At 33.2% G+C, this 14,191-nt stretch overlaps 1 pseudogene; it reads left to right on the top strand.

Annotated features, from left to right (window-relative positions):
* The first annotated feature begins 453 nt into the window (after window positions 1–453).
* On the top strand, window positions 454–2,441 carry LOC140857777 (uncharacterized; annotated as a pseudogene).
* Window positions 2,442–14,191: the final 11,750 nt, after the last annotated feature.

The raw sequence follows: 14,191 nt of genomic DNA, 5'->3' as shown, positions 1-14,191 counted from the left end.
TAGAAACTGAACTAGTACATCCTTCAATTCAGGCCCGACCATAATTTAAACTGAAATCTTTGCTTGAATCACTTAAATATGTATTTTTAGGATCTGAAAAAATCTTGCCAGTAATCATTGCTTCTGACCTAACCCTTAAGTAGGAAGACCAATTACTGAATGTATTGAAAACACAAAAAGAGGCTATACATTGCACCATTACTAATTTAAAGGGCATTAGTCCATCAATATGCATGCACCATATTTATACAGAGGACAATGCCAAACCCATCCGAGCAATGCAAAGATGGCTCAACCCGAATATGCAGGATGTAGTCAAGGAGGTAATTAAATGGTTAGATGCTGGTATCATTTATCTTATTTCTGACAGCCATTGGGTAAGTCCCACTCAAGTTGTTTCAAAAAAATCTAGACTCATGGTTATCTGCAATGATCATGGAGATCTATGCCAACATGACTTTCCACTGGGTGGCAAGTTTGTATAGATTATAGAAAACTCAATACAGCCATCCGTAAAGATCATTTCTCCTTATCCTTTATTGATCAAATCTTAGAGAGACTAGCTGGCCAACAGTATTTCTATTTTTTAGATGGATACTCAGGATACAATTACGTAGCAATCTACCCAGGAGATCAAGAAAAGACCACCTTCACATGCCCCTATGAAATCTTTGCTTTTCATAGAATATCTTTCAGACTGTGTAATGCACCCGTGATCTTTCAAAGGTGCATGATGTCAATATTCTTAGATATGATAAAAAATTTTCTAGAGATATTAATGAATAATTTTTTTGTCTTTAGAGAATCTTTTGAGAGTTGCCTCAATAATTTAAAGAGAATGTTAAAACGATGCATTGAGGTCAATCTAGTTTTAAGTTGGAAAAAGAGTCATCTCATGGTTCAAGAGGGGATCGTCTTAGGGCATATTGTGTCTAAGAGAGGGATTAAGGTTGATAAAGCAAAGGTTGAACTGATTTCTAAACTTCTTCCACCCACTTCTGTCAAATAAATTCGATCTTTTTTTTGGCCATGTAGGATTCTACCATCGCTTCATCAAAGACTTTTCTGAAACATCCCATCTTTTGTGTAATCTACACACTAAGGATGTTCCTTTTAACTTTGATGAAGAATATCTTAAGGTTTATAAATTTTTTAGAGAAGCTGTGACCAAATCTCCAATCATCCAACCTCTAAACTAGTCACTATCTTTTGAGATCACGTACGATGCTTCTGATCTTACCATAGGAGCTGTCTTGGGCCAAAGGATAAACAAATATTCCGTAGTGATTTATTATGCAAGTAGAATTCTAAATCAAGTTCAAATAAATTATACCACAACTGAGAAAGAGTTACTAGCTGCAGTGTTTGCCCTAGAGAAGTTTTGATCATACCTGTTAGGATTAAAAATTATGATTTATTCAGATCATATGGCTTTGAGATATCTACTCTCAAAGAAAGATGATAAACCATGATTGATTAGATGGATCTCACTGCGATAAGAATTTGATATTGAAATTTGAGACAAAAAGGGATCTGAAAATATTATAGCAGACCACCTATCGAGGATCCTAGTTAAAGATTATGAATCTGCACCAATTGAAGAATCTTTTTCGGATGAGTAACTTGTAATAGTTTCACACACAAAGGCCTCTTGGTTTATAGATATTGCGAATTACTTAACAGTTGGACAAATTTTTGATGGCTAGTTTAAGAATGAAAAGAAACGATTCTTTGCTCAAATCAAATATTATTTTTGAAAAAATCCTGAATTTTTTCGAATTTGTGCTGATCAGATCATTCGTAGATATATTCTTGAAACTGAACAATTGAGTATCTTAAAATTCTATCATACTCTTGCTTGCAGAGGATATTTTTTTAGAAAGAAAACTGTAGCCAAAGTATTGCAAAGTGATTTTTACTGACCCACATTGTTTAAAGATGCTTATACTTTTAGCCAGGAATATCTTTGGTGTCAAGCTTTAGAAAATATTTTAAAGAAAGACATGATATCTTTGAACCCCATCTTGGTAGTTAAAATTTTTGATGTTTGAGAAATTAATTTTATGGGTCCTTTTCCACCCTCCAATGATTTTGAATATATTTTGACGGCCGTCGATTATATTTCTAAATGGATTGAGGCAATGACAATACAAACCAATGATCATAAGGTAGTCATAAAATTTGTTCAAAAAAATATCTTTTTTAGGTTTGGATTTCCACGTGCTATCATTAGCAACGGAGGTATCCACTTTACAAACTACCAATTCTGAACACTCCTGCAAAAATATAGGGTCACACATAAGATAGCTATACTATACCATCCGCAAACAAGTGGTCAAGTTGAAGTATCCAATAGGAAGATCAAAAATATCCTACAAAAGACTATTAGGTCTGATCATAGAGTTTGGTCGAATCGATTAGATGATGCATTATGGGCCTAAAGGATAGCTTATAAAAATCTTATTGGAATGTCTCCCCACAGATTGATTTATGAAAAAGCATGTCATCTTCTAGTAGAACTTGAACACAAAGCATATTGGGCAATCAAGCAACTAAATTTTGATTTGAAATAAGCTGGGTCCAATTGAATGTTACAACTAAGTGAATTAGACGAATTGAGATGAGAGGCTTATGAAAATTTATGAATTTATAAAGAAAAAATAAAAGCCTTTCATGACAAACACATTTCAAGGAAAACCTTCCAGCCAAATCAACATGTCTGATTTTTTAATTCAAGGATAAAATTATTTTCAAAAAAATTGAGATCTAGATGAGATGGACCTTACATAATAAATCAAGTATTCCCACATGGTGCAATCAAACTTTATGATCCTAAATCTAAAAATTTTTTTAAGGTAAATGATCAAAGATTGAAACCATATATTGAAGGGATGTCACTAAATCAAACCATTGATCAGCTAGCATTAACAGACCCACACTGAACTAAGCTGCATTGTGTTTGACTGAAGATGATAAACTTAGCACTTTTTGGGAGGCAACCCAGCTTCTACTTTTTGATATCTTTCGTATTTTGTTTAGATTAATTGAGTCTTCTTAGTATCTTGTGTAAGAAATTAAAGACAATATTGGCTAAGTTGGGGGGAGAATAAATTTTAAAAAGACTTCTGGATCAGGTGACATCTCTCCTTTTATTTCTTTTTGTATGCATCCTTTATTTTTCTTACTCCATTGAGGATAATATCGATTAAGTTAGGGGAGAGAATAATAAAAAAAAATTTTAAGATCTTGACTAAGTTAATATTTAACATTTAAGCACCTAATTATACTTAAAAATTGAGTTAAACCAAGTATTTTTTTTAAAAAAATAATGTACAGATTAGAGAGTTTATGAGATATCAAGGGATCAAGTATTAAAAAAACTCAATAAAGAGTTAAGTTTAAAACTTAAATAATTTTTCTTGAGTATTTCTAAATATTTCTACCAGTATCAAAGAAGAGTTTACTTTCTATGAGCTTGTGTAGGGTAACTATATAACTTTGTATATAAAAATAAAGAGAAAAAGAGAAAAAAAAATTTTAAATACTTTATGCTGAGTAATCAGGTCTCTTTTTCTAAGCAAGCATTGAGTTTCACATCAAAAAATATGAAAGATAAAAAAATTTTATTGTAAAGCTAATTTTAACTCGCAGTTTGTTTAATTCAAGCAAGTAAGTTCGATGGATATTCTATACCTAGTGCCCTAAAGCCATTTGGTTCAGGAGTCATTGGCTGAAAACTCGCTATATGAGTCAAATAGAAAGCTTAAGAGGTTAAGATACTCAATAGTGGTATAATATTAAAAAAAAAATAATAAATAAAAGATAGAAGTAACAATATACTTATTCATATGAAGGTTAATGATTTAGAGATAAAGATAGGAGTAATTTAGAAAAAGCTCAAAAAAATCTAATGTTCTTAGCTTAACTCCCATAATGATTAGTATTAATACCCTAATGACATACCTCACTCACGCTCTACTAAACATCAGTGGCTCTTTTTAAAAATTATCTGATAAAATTTGAAACTCTAAGTTAAATGATACTTAATTCTAGATTTTTTTCTTTACTCGAGGATGAGCAAAGTTCAAGTTGGGGGGTGTGATAAGTCATATATTTTTATATTTATTTTAGATATTTTATAGTACTAACATCTTCTAAAAAACCTAATTTCATAAATAAATTAGAGTTTTTATAAAAATAAATAATTTAAAAAATATATAAAATTAGAGCATATTTATGAAAAATTGATGTCAAGCTAATTGAGTAATTTAAGCACCAAAATAATGGAGAATTAATGAGTAATTTAATTCATTTTTTTTATTTTTTAGACATAAAATTAGAGCAAAAATTAAGTCAAAATATCTCAAAAAATTATTTAAAATAGCCTTCAATGCACGATGGACCGGCCGCTCGGTCCACAGAATCAATAGCACGATCCATAGTAATAATTTACAATGCACAATGCGGTTCACGATCGAATGACTCATTTTTATGCGATCGGATGGCTGAGATCAATCCAAACATATGATCGAATGGTCCAGAACATGTTATCCCATATCCAATGGTGGTGGTCTACTTCCAATGCATGATCCGATGTCCAAAGTAATTCTGAGCGAGATCTAATGGCTGTGGTTCGTTGCCGACTGAAAACTAAATCAGAAGACTCCTGTGTGCCATTCGATGGTTGAAAATCGATCTGAAGCTTGATCCGACGGTCAGAAGAGATCCCAACTGTGAATAGGAAGATCTGTGCGCTGATCAACAGCCCAAATTCCATCCGATAATCGATCCAATGGCTGATAGCATTCCTGATTGAGAGAAGGAGATAAAATATGATTTTTGGTCTGATCTGGATGGTCCAAACACAATCTAACAGCCAAAATTAAAGGATACGGGTATAATACGATTTTAAAGGGTTTTAGGACTCTTTTTGCTATCAAAAAAAGTGTAAAAAATTTATATATAAATAGAAAGTTTGGAAATAAGAAAAAAATAGATAAAATCAATGAAAAAATAAGAAAAAAATAGAAAAAAATTAGAGATATTTAGGAATCCAAAGAGAAGAAGAAAAGAAGTCGGTTCATTTTATAAATTACAAAAGAAGAAGAGATCATCAACCATCTTTCTGACGAGGCTACATCGATCAATTTTAGATTTTTATTATAATTTTATTTTATTTTATTCTACTATTCTTTTTAGATTCATTGTAATTGAATTCAATTTTAATTAATATAAAATTTATTTTTTTATACTTTAAATTCTTATCTTTTATTTTTATTGCAAGTGGATGCTAGGATTTAGTTAGTAGAATTTAGTACCAATTTATTTTATATACTTTAAATTTTTATTATTTATTTTTATTATAAGTAGAAGCTAGGATCTAAATAGTAGATTTTAGTATCTGATTTATTTTTTATGCTTTTAATTTTTATTTTTTAACTTAAATTATTTTTCTCAAAATTTTATTTTTTTTCTAAAATCAAAGATTTCAAATCAAAGTACTATCTTCTCTGTAGATTCAATCCGACTCACTACTTTCTATATATTTTTAATATTTTTAAAAATTAAAATAAATTTGATAATCACGATGTCCTAACGACAATATTGTGATGCTCTCAAGGGCCCCTTGGAGATGCTTGGCCTTAGTCTCTAGTTCTTTGGCTTTTGCCCGAGCTACTTAGGCATCCATCTCAGCTTTCTTCTCAACCTCTTGCGCCTAAGCCTCCCTGGTTGAGCGATCCGACAGGTTGACAAGAATATGGAGTAGCTGCATTTCAAATCGGTCAAGTCAGAAGAAGCATAATGATTAAAAAAAAGAAAGGGGTAGCAGAATAAATGCTATACCTGATGGCCAATAGTCAAGGATAGCTTTCTTAGATCGATAATGCTCATCTTGTCCATTTGATCCAGCTCCATCGGAATGATGGAGTTTTCGATAGTTTCTCGCACTACCTTCTAGTCTTGAAAAAATAAGCCCTCCGGAGCATCATCAGGAAGAGCCTCATCATCGCCGAACTTCTTAGAAGACCAGTCCTAAGCAAAAGTCTTGGAAAACTGAGGTCACTCAACGATCTCTTCTCGAGAGTTGGTGGTCAAGGTTAGAGTAGGTGCAGGTGTTGCCAAAACTATCCTGACCTTAGAAGAAAGTGCTTGATCAGCGGACATAGACTCTTGGCTAAGCTCAATAGACTTCATTTTCTTTCTTCTCTCGATCTTGGCAGTCCATGTCTTCCTCTTATGTGGAAGAGAGACCTTCAATTTCATAATATCTTTTATTGAGGGTTCCATCTCTACAATTGTTCAACAAACGTCAGGTTAGAAAGCTGTATATATATATATATAAAAGAAAAAAAGAGAAAGCATGAGCAACCCCACTCACTCCTGGATTCACTAGAAGAAAGTCCCACAGAGAAGAGGGATTTATCAGATAAAAGCTCATCCAAATGAGGAGCGTTACGATCCAGAAGATCACTAAGTCCTCTCTTTTCCTCAGCACTCAACTCTATGGGCTTCAAGGATGAGGCTTCGATCTGACCCCAGTTCAAAATCCTCCAATCTTCTATCGAAGCATAAGAAACAAAAATGAAATGGCTCTTCTAGCCATGAATAGATGAGGGAGCACCAGAGACTAGGAGAGTGGCACCCCTCTAGCAGAAAACATATAGCCAATCAGTGTATGAATGTTTCTTTAATGTGAAGAGAGCTCAAAAGAGAGGAATCAAGGGTCGAACTCCCATCCGGGAGTAGAGGACAAGAAACCTTATAATATACCTAAAATAATTCGAGGACACAGAACAGAAAGCAATCCCATAGAATCTAAAAAGCTCAAAAATAAAGAAAAAGATGAAAAACCTAAGACCTGCTCGAATACTATCTTCGTACACCGCTAATTGGCCTGGAGGTGGATTGTAGACTTAGGCACTGGAATCAAGAAGTTCAAGGCGGAACCCTTCTGGAATGGAGTATTGAGCTCAGAGCAACTCTAGGTCACTCAAAGTCAACTCAGATTGAATCTCCTCAGTTCTAACCTGAGGATTGGTTTTGAACCTTGAATTTTTCAAATCCTTCATTTTCTTTCGCATGGGACTCTTACTCATAGAATTTTCGAAACCTGCCATGGAAGCAGAGACCTAAAGGGAAAAATGAAAGGAAGGAAATACCAAAGAAGAAAGTAAGAGGGACTAACCTTCAAGTAAAAAATCAAAAGGAGGCAACTATCTTCCAAGAGTTCTTCACACGGTGAAGAAAGAAGGAAATCTGTCTGTGAGAACTTAGGAGCAAGAAAAGTGACGAAGGGGGAAAAGACTTCACAGATAAAATAGAATAAGGGAAGATAAAGCAAAAGAAGCCATCCCTTTAAGTAGAAGAACACGTGTCTCTTGAAGGATGTCAAGTGAATACCAATTCCTAAAATGAACTATGCATCAAGCCTTCATTAGCTTGACAACTGGCTGATGGCCTCCACATTTAATGCATCCCAGTGAAAAAGAATGGCATCTGGAGTGGCATCCGTGCAGATTTCAAAATTTCATCATTAATTCGATCATTTTTTTGCTTGAAAAACTATACTCAGACGTGTAGTTTAAAAAGGCCTTTCGCATCTCTGGCCATTCAGAATATCAGAATAAATACTCCCATAGCCCGACCAGAGCTCGGACTAGGGAATAAAGGGTATCTGTTAGGAGTAATTTGGAATGGATCGGTGATGTATGGAGACTTAAGCCCATTGTGACCTAGCAAGTCCATGTCAGCATCCCTCAAGTGGCCTGATTGTTATGGTCGGCCCGACTATGTCAGGTGGCCTGATTGTTATGGTCGGCCCGACTCATAGTCGGGCCGAATGTCTGTTCCGACCCTCAATCAGAGGATCAGTTGGTCAACCTCCAAACACATCCGATCCTTATTTGACTGGCAAACTTCTGGTTAGCATAACAACTGTAGGTCAGTGAGAATTTAGAATCAGTCCGTCTAACCGAGCCTTGATTGGAAAGCTGTCAGTCCTAATTCCTAGTTGGCACGCCACACTCTTTGATCTTTTGGAAGTGGATCAACCAGACCCAAGTATGAAAGGCAGGCACTAACTAGCCACAGCTATCATTCCTATCTGAGCGTAACTGCCTGATTCGGAGAATCATACTGGAATATCCATCTGATCCAGGGAATCTCGTCAGTATAACTGTCTGATTCAGAGAATTGTGACAAAATCATTGTGTCAGATTCAGTTGGCCAGTCTTCCAAAAATGGTTATACGGTCATCTTCTCTATAAATGCCAAACTCCGAGGATCCAGATAAGTAATCTTTTTTTCATTAAGCTCAAAACTCTGCTTCTCTATTTTCGCATTCTGACTTGAGTATTGGAGAATCCTCATCGAAGCATTTTTCTCCAACCCAGATTTTTTTATAGGTTGTTCCAGCACTGCATTCTTTTATCTTCCGATGTCAACCAGAAACCAGCCGCAACAGATACAGTAGGAAGTACATTGTATCATCATTGAAGCAGCCTTGGTGGGTTTATAAAGGAGAGCAGCTCCACAAAGCGACAGACAAGCAACTAAAAGCAGGATGCTCCTCAGCAGGAAAAGTGTCACGCCCCCGACCCGAGATTGTGAATCGAGGGTCATGGCAACCACCGCATACTCATAGAAAACTCTTCCCACAAGCATGCAAGACATCTTATCATGCTATCCTAAAAACAACAGTGGAATAATTATTCAATAATTTAAATCCAAAACATAACGACCTATTTTTTTTTTTTTTAATATCTCAATAAATTCAACAACAATCCAAAGGCTTTGCATCAAATTCAATAAGCCTTTCAACCTAAAATAAAAGTATGAAGATACTGCTTCTGATCACTCTTCCATTCATATCTTGTATCATCTTAATTCCTCAACATCTGTAAAAACAGTAAAATAAGAGGTAAAGAGCTAGACAGCCCAGTAAGCAATGATCACTTCTCAACAGATTTCATCAGGCATATAAGTAAATAATCATTTATAGAAAATAAGCATATAGAGTTCATCAATTCAAAATCAATTTCAATTATGCAATATAATTCATGCCAAATTCATTTTTTTTCCAAAAATTCAAGTTTCTTTCGAGATTTTAATTTCTTTTGTTCTTAAATTTTTTTTTGTCAACCATGAGCTATGACCATATTTTTTCTGTGGCAGGGTCATAATACCACGTATCTGCTTGCGGTAGGCTGCGAATCATCTGGCAGCCATGTCCTTTGGAACCGCTGGTCTCGCTAGCGGCTTGTCGCTGGTCTCTCTAGCGACATGTCGCTGGTCTCGCTGGCGACATAAACCCTCAGGACAATCAATTGCCAACGTATATGCCCCCATTGACGGGGTCCTTTACATAGTCAGGTTGTCAATTCATAATATTTCTTATATCATAATTCTTCATAAATCATATTTCATATTCTAATTTCGATAATAAAATATATAATCATGTAATATCGAAATCAATCAATATAATGCATCACGAAATCAATATGTTCAATCATGCTTCATCATAACATTTCAAATAAGATATTTTCATAGCAAAATACCATTCATCCAATTCATGCATCGTTTCACAAATCATGTCAGAAAAATATATTATAATTTATCGATAAATCTAAAAAAAATAAAACATTACTTACCTCGAACGCACTCCAATAAATCCATATAATTCTATAAATTTTCTTCCAAAAATTCTGTTCGTAGATCATATCGCAATATCCACAATCCTATACAGAATCAATTTCAATAATTAGAAAGAATACGAATACCATATTTCAATGATTTAGATTGGGTCCGATTATCTAATTTTATCTAATCAAAATCTAATTAGAACCTAAATGATCCAAAGTTTGACTATCAGATCAAATCGGATTCGAAGTGATAGGACCGAGGTTTCTTCATCGATTTCATAAAATCAAGTAGAGAGAGATAATTAGAGGAGAGAGAAATTAATGAAGTATAATTTGAATTGATCAGATGACACAATCTAACATTATGATTGGTCCAATATCTCGATTGGTGAAATCAACATGATCAAATCAAGTCATGGCTAGATCGAAATCATGGATAATCAAATTTAAAGATTCATGGTCTGATTAAGGTGGGTGCCAGTACGCTGTCTGACAATCATGGATCAGGATTCTTCATTAGAATCAGTTCAGGACTATTGAAAGAATTTCCTCATTGATAAATCAATCAAGAGAGAGAAATCAATCGAGAGAAAGAAATAACTTTAGAGAGAGAAAATTCTAGAGAGAGAAAATTTTAGAGAGAGAAAACTCATCTTGAACTCCTCAAACGATATGATTCAACAAATTCGATCGATCAGATCAAATCATGCTAAGATTATCATGTGGACAATTCAATAAGATCATGAGAAATAAAATCTAAAAATACTTGATCTGATCAAAGTGGATATCGGTGTACCGTCCGACGATCACAGATCAAAAATTCATCACGAGGACCATTTAAATTCATCATCATTCTTCTCAAAATTCTAAAAATCTTAGGAGAGAGAAATAATCTAGAGAGAGGATTCTAGAGAGAGAAAGTCCAATTCTAAAAAGAGAAAATACTAATTCAAGCTAAAGAGAGAGAGGGAAGAGAGAGAAACTCTCTTTCTCATATTTTATTTTTTATATCATTATTTATTAATTTATTTTTATTTTTTTTTCCTTCTTCTTTTCTTTTCCTTTTTTTTTCTTTTCTTTTTCTTCATGGAAGAGAGAGGAGAGAAAATCCTATTTATTATATTATTATATTATTATTATTTTATTTTTTCTTTTTTCTCTTTTTTTTTCCTTTTTCTTTTTCTTTTCTTTTTCTTCTTTTCTTTTTCTTTTCTTTTCCTTCTTCTTCTTTTCTTTTTCTTTTCCTTCTTCTTCTTCTTCTTTTTCTTTTCTTCTTCCCGTGGGCTTGTTTTGGGCTGAAACAGGGGACCTTGAGGTCCCCTCGTTGGGTGGCCGGCCGATGGCGCAGCCGGCATGGGGCGACCGTCGGCAAGAGGGGGTGACTCGCCGATAAGAAGAGGGCCAAACCGGTGGTCGGTGGTGACCACCGACGACGGTAAAATGGCAAAAAAAGAAAATTCTTCCGCAACAAAATCCGGCGACTCCGATCGCCGGCGAGCGTGCACATCGGCACGGGAAGGAAGGAGGAGAAGAGAGGAAGAGGAGGAGGCTTACCCCCATCGTCGGTGAAGCTTTTTCGGCGAGAAATTAGACGGCACAGCGACGGATCTCCGTGAGGAATTTCTGGCGATTGCCGCCGTTTTGCCCCAGGATTTCTCGATGAGAGGAGAGAGGAGGGTTCTCCTCCTTAAATAGAGCTGGAGGAAACTTATTTCCGACTCCGATTAGGAGCCGGTGAATGGAGGAAGAAGACTCCCTTCGGGAGTTCTTCTCCTCTGTTTTCCTTCTTTTTTTTTTCTTTGTTTTGGGCTTTGGATTCGTTGCTTGGGCCGGGCCTCACATTCTTCACCTCTAAAAGAAATTTCGTCCTCGAAATTTTTCTTGCCTGAGTCTTCAATAGTTTCTTACTTGAATCTCATCCACAAATATTTCAATATTCTAATTCTTGATATAAATTCATTCTTAAATCATTCCATAAGAAAAAAGTAAATACATCAAATATTGATCTGAACGGAACCATCCATTTTCTTATTTATCAAGATCACCATCTCAAAGATTTTCAATGTTTCAAGATTTCGAAATTATGATCTTATTTCTTGTAAAAATTAATATTCAATATCTCATGACTCAAATTAAAATCAAATCTATCTCTTGTGAATAGAAAAAGGTCAATGTCTCTATTCTTGCATAAGAACTTCATTCATCATCATTCATTTATTTATTTATTTATTTTAAAATATTAACCACTCTTAATTTCAACCCATCATAAGATAGAAAAATATACTTCTATGAATCATATGATGACATCCCAATCAATCAAAATTCAAAAATATTTTCTCTTATTCGTACTTTCAAAGGTTGAAGATTTATCATCTCATTCTCGAACTTTTGATATTTTAATTCTCGATACAACTTCATCATTAAGTCATTTCATAAAGATCAGTGTCACCATTGTTGATTGAATCAATATCACTATTTTCTAGTCATCAAAATTTTCTTACTCAAACTCTCAAACTCTTAAATATTCTAATTCTTGAAGCAAATTTTATCATTAAGTCATTCCATAATAAAAATCAATAACTCAAAAATTGATCTAAATCAAAACTATATTTTTCAATGTCTTTATTCTAAGTAAGTATATCAATTTTCTTTATCTAAACATTAACAACTCTTAATTAATCGATTCATTATCAAATTATTATTTTATTATTTTTTTTTAATATTATTCTTTCTAATATCAATGAATTTTTTGTATCAAACCATATCATCTATCATAATTCTTTAACTCAAAGGGTCAACATTCCTGACTTACTCAAAATAATCCAGATTACCATGCTTCCGCTGCGCACTCTGATCTAACAATCAAAATTTCTTAAGTTCACCAAAAAAAAATTTGATCAAATTATTTCTTTACCTTATCAATAGAAAAGATCTAAAATTTCAAATTTCAATTAAAGTCAAAGATTAACTTTCGATTCTCATTCATACTTTTACTAGTGTACAAAAATCTTGATTAACCCTTGAGTTCAATATCATATTTAAATCATCATATAGATTTACTAAAATCAATATGAATCAAATCTTAATTCTCATATCAATTCAATTCGATAAATTTTTAAATCAAAATTCTTATAAGTCAAATCAACGAAAAAAATCTTTCGATGCTCCGTCAAATTTGGACATAATCAGAATAAGAATTTTAAATCATTATTATTATTTTTTTTCTAAAATTTCTATCATCAGGATCTTCAATATCTATCAAATATCCTTTCATAACAATCATACAAGTTTCAAAAATCAAATCTCCATTTAATAGTAGATTCAATTAGGGACCTCGTTAACAAAAGCAAAGGAACTCCATATCAATTCCTAAATCCTAAATTTCTAAATTGTAAATTCACATGGATCCCTTAATCTGAAATAAATATAAATCAGATCTTTTTATCTTAATCTAAAGATATCAATTTTTCATTAACAACCTCAACAATAATATCAGAAAATCTCTTGATCAACTTAGATACGAAATCTTTAAATTAAAATTTCATACACATCATGTAGTCTCTAAAAGACATAATAAGATCCATTATCTAGATCTAAGGATGATGATTAAAGATTCTAGTACGATGAATATTCTACAACCTCAAAATCAATTTCATCAATAAAAAATAGGCTTCTTTGCAATATCTCTAAATATGCCTTCATCCTAATATGCCACTTTATATATGATCCACATACCAAGTTTACTTTCGATAAATATTCCAATCAAGCACCATAAAAAAAAAAATTTTTCTTAGCCCATTCTGAAACAATATTTTATCGTCAAATCTTTATCTTGCCAATAATAGTCAACTTCTCAACTAGAAATAATATCATAGTATTATTTTCACATCGAATTTGAACTTACGATTCATTTGAATAACCAATGATCAAATTAATAACCACAATGCATAATAAAATTTTATATCAATCCTTTTGTGATTACTTTCGATCAAGATCTAACTAATCATATCATGATCTATAGATTATCCATCATATTTCAAACTTCATATGTCATAATCTCTTGCGATCCTTTTTATACATAATCTCAATATTTAATCAAAAATTTTAAATATTTCTCTCACTACAATCATCAAAGATCTACACTATAATATCCCTGGTGTCTATCCACTTACACCCATTCTATATCTGATTCTATATTTCATAATTCATCCACTTATGCTCTGATACCACTATTAATTGTCACGCCCCCGACCCGAGATTGTGAATCGAGGGTCATGGCAACCGCTGCATACTCATAGAAAACTCTTCCCATAAACATGCAAGGCATCTTATCATGCTATCCTAAAAATAACAATGGAATAATTATTCAATAATTTAAATCCAAAACATAACGACCTAAATTTTTTTTTTTTTAATATCTCAATAAATTCAACAACAATCCAAAGGCTTTGCATCAAATTCAATAAGCCTTTCAACCTAAAATAAAAGTATGAAGATACTGCTTCTGATCACTCTTCCATTCATATCTTGTATCATCTTAATTCCTCAAC

This window comes from Elaeis guineensis, chromosome 5 (assembly GCF_000442705.2).
Source record: "Elaeis guineensis isolate ETL-2024a chromosome 5, EG11, whole genome shotgun sequence".
Taxonomy (NCBI): domain Eukaryota; kingdom Viridiplantae; phylum Streptophyta; class Magnoliopsida; order Arecales; family Arecaceae; genus Elaeis; species Elaeis guineensis.
Note: the sequence above shows the minus strand (reverse complement) of the source record. Positions and strands in the feature narration are given on the sequence as shown.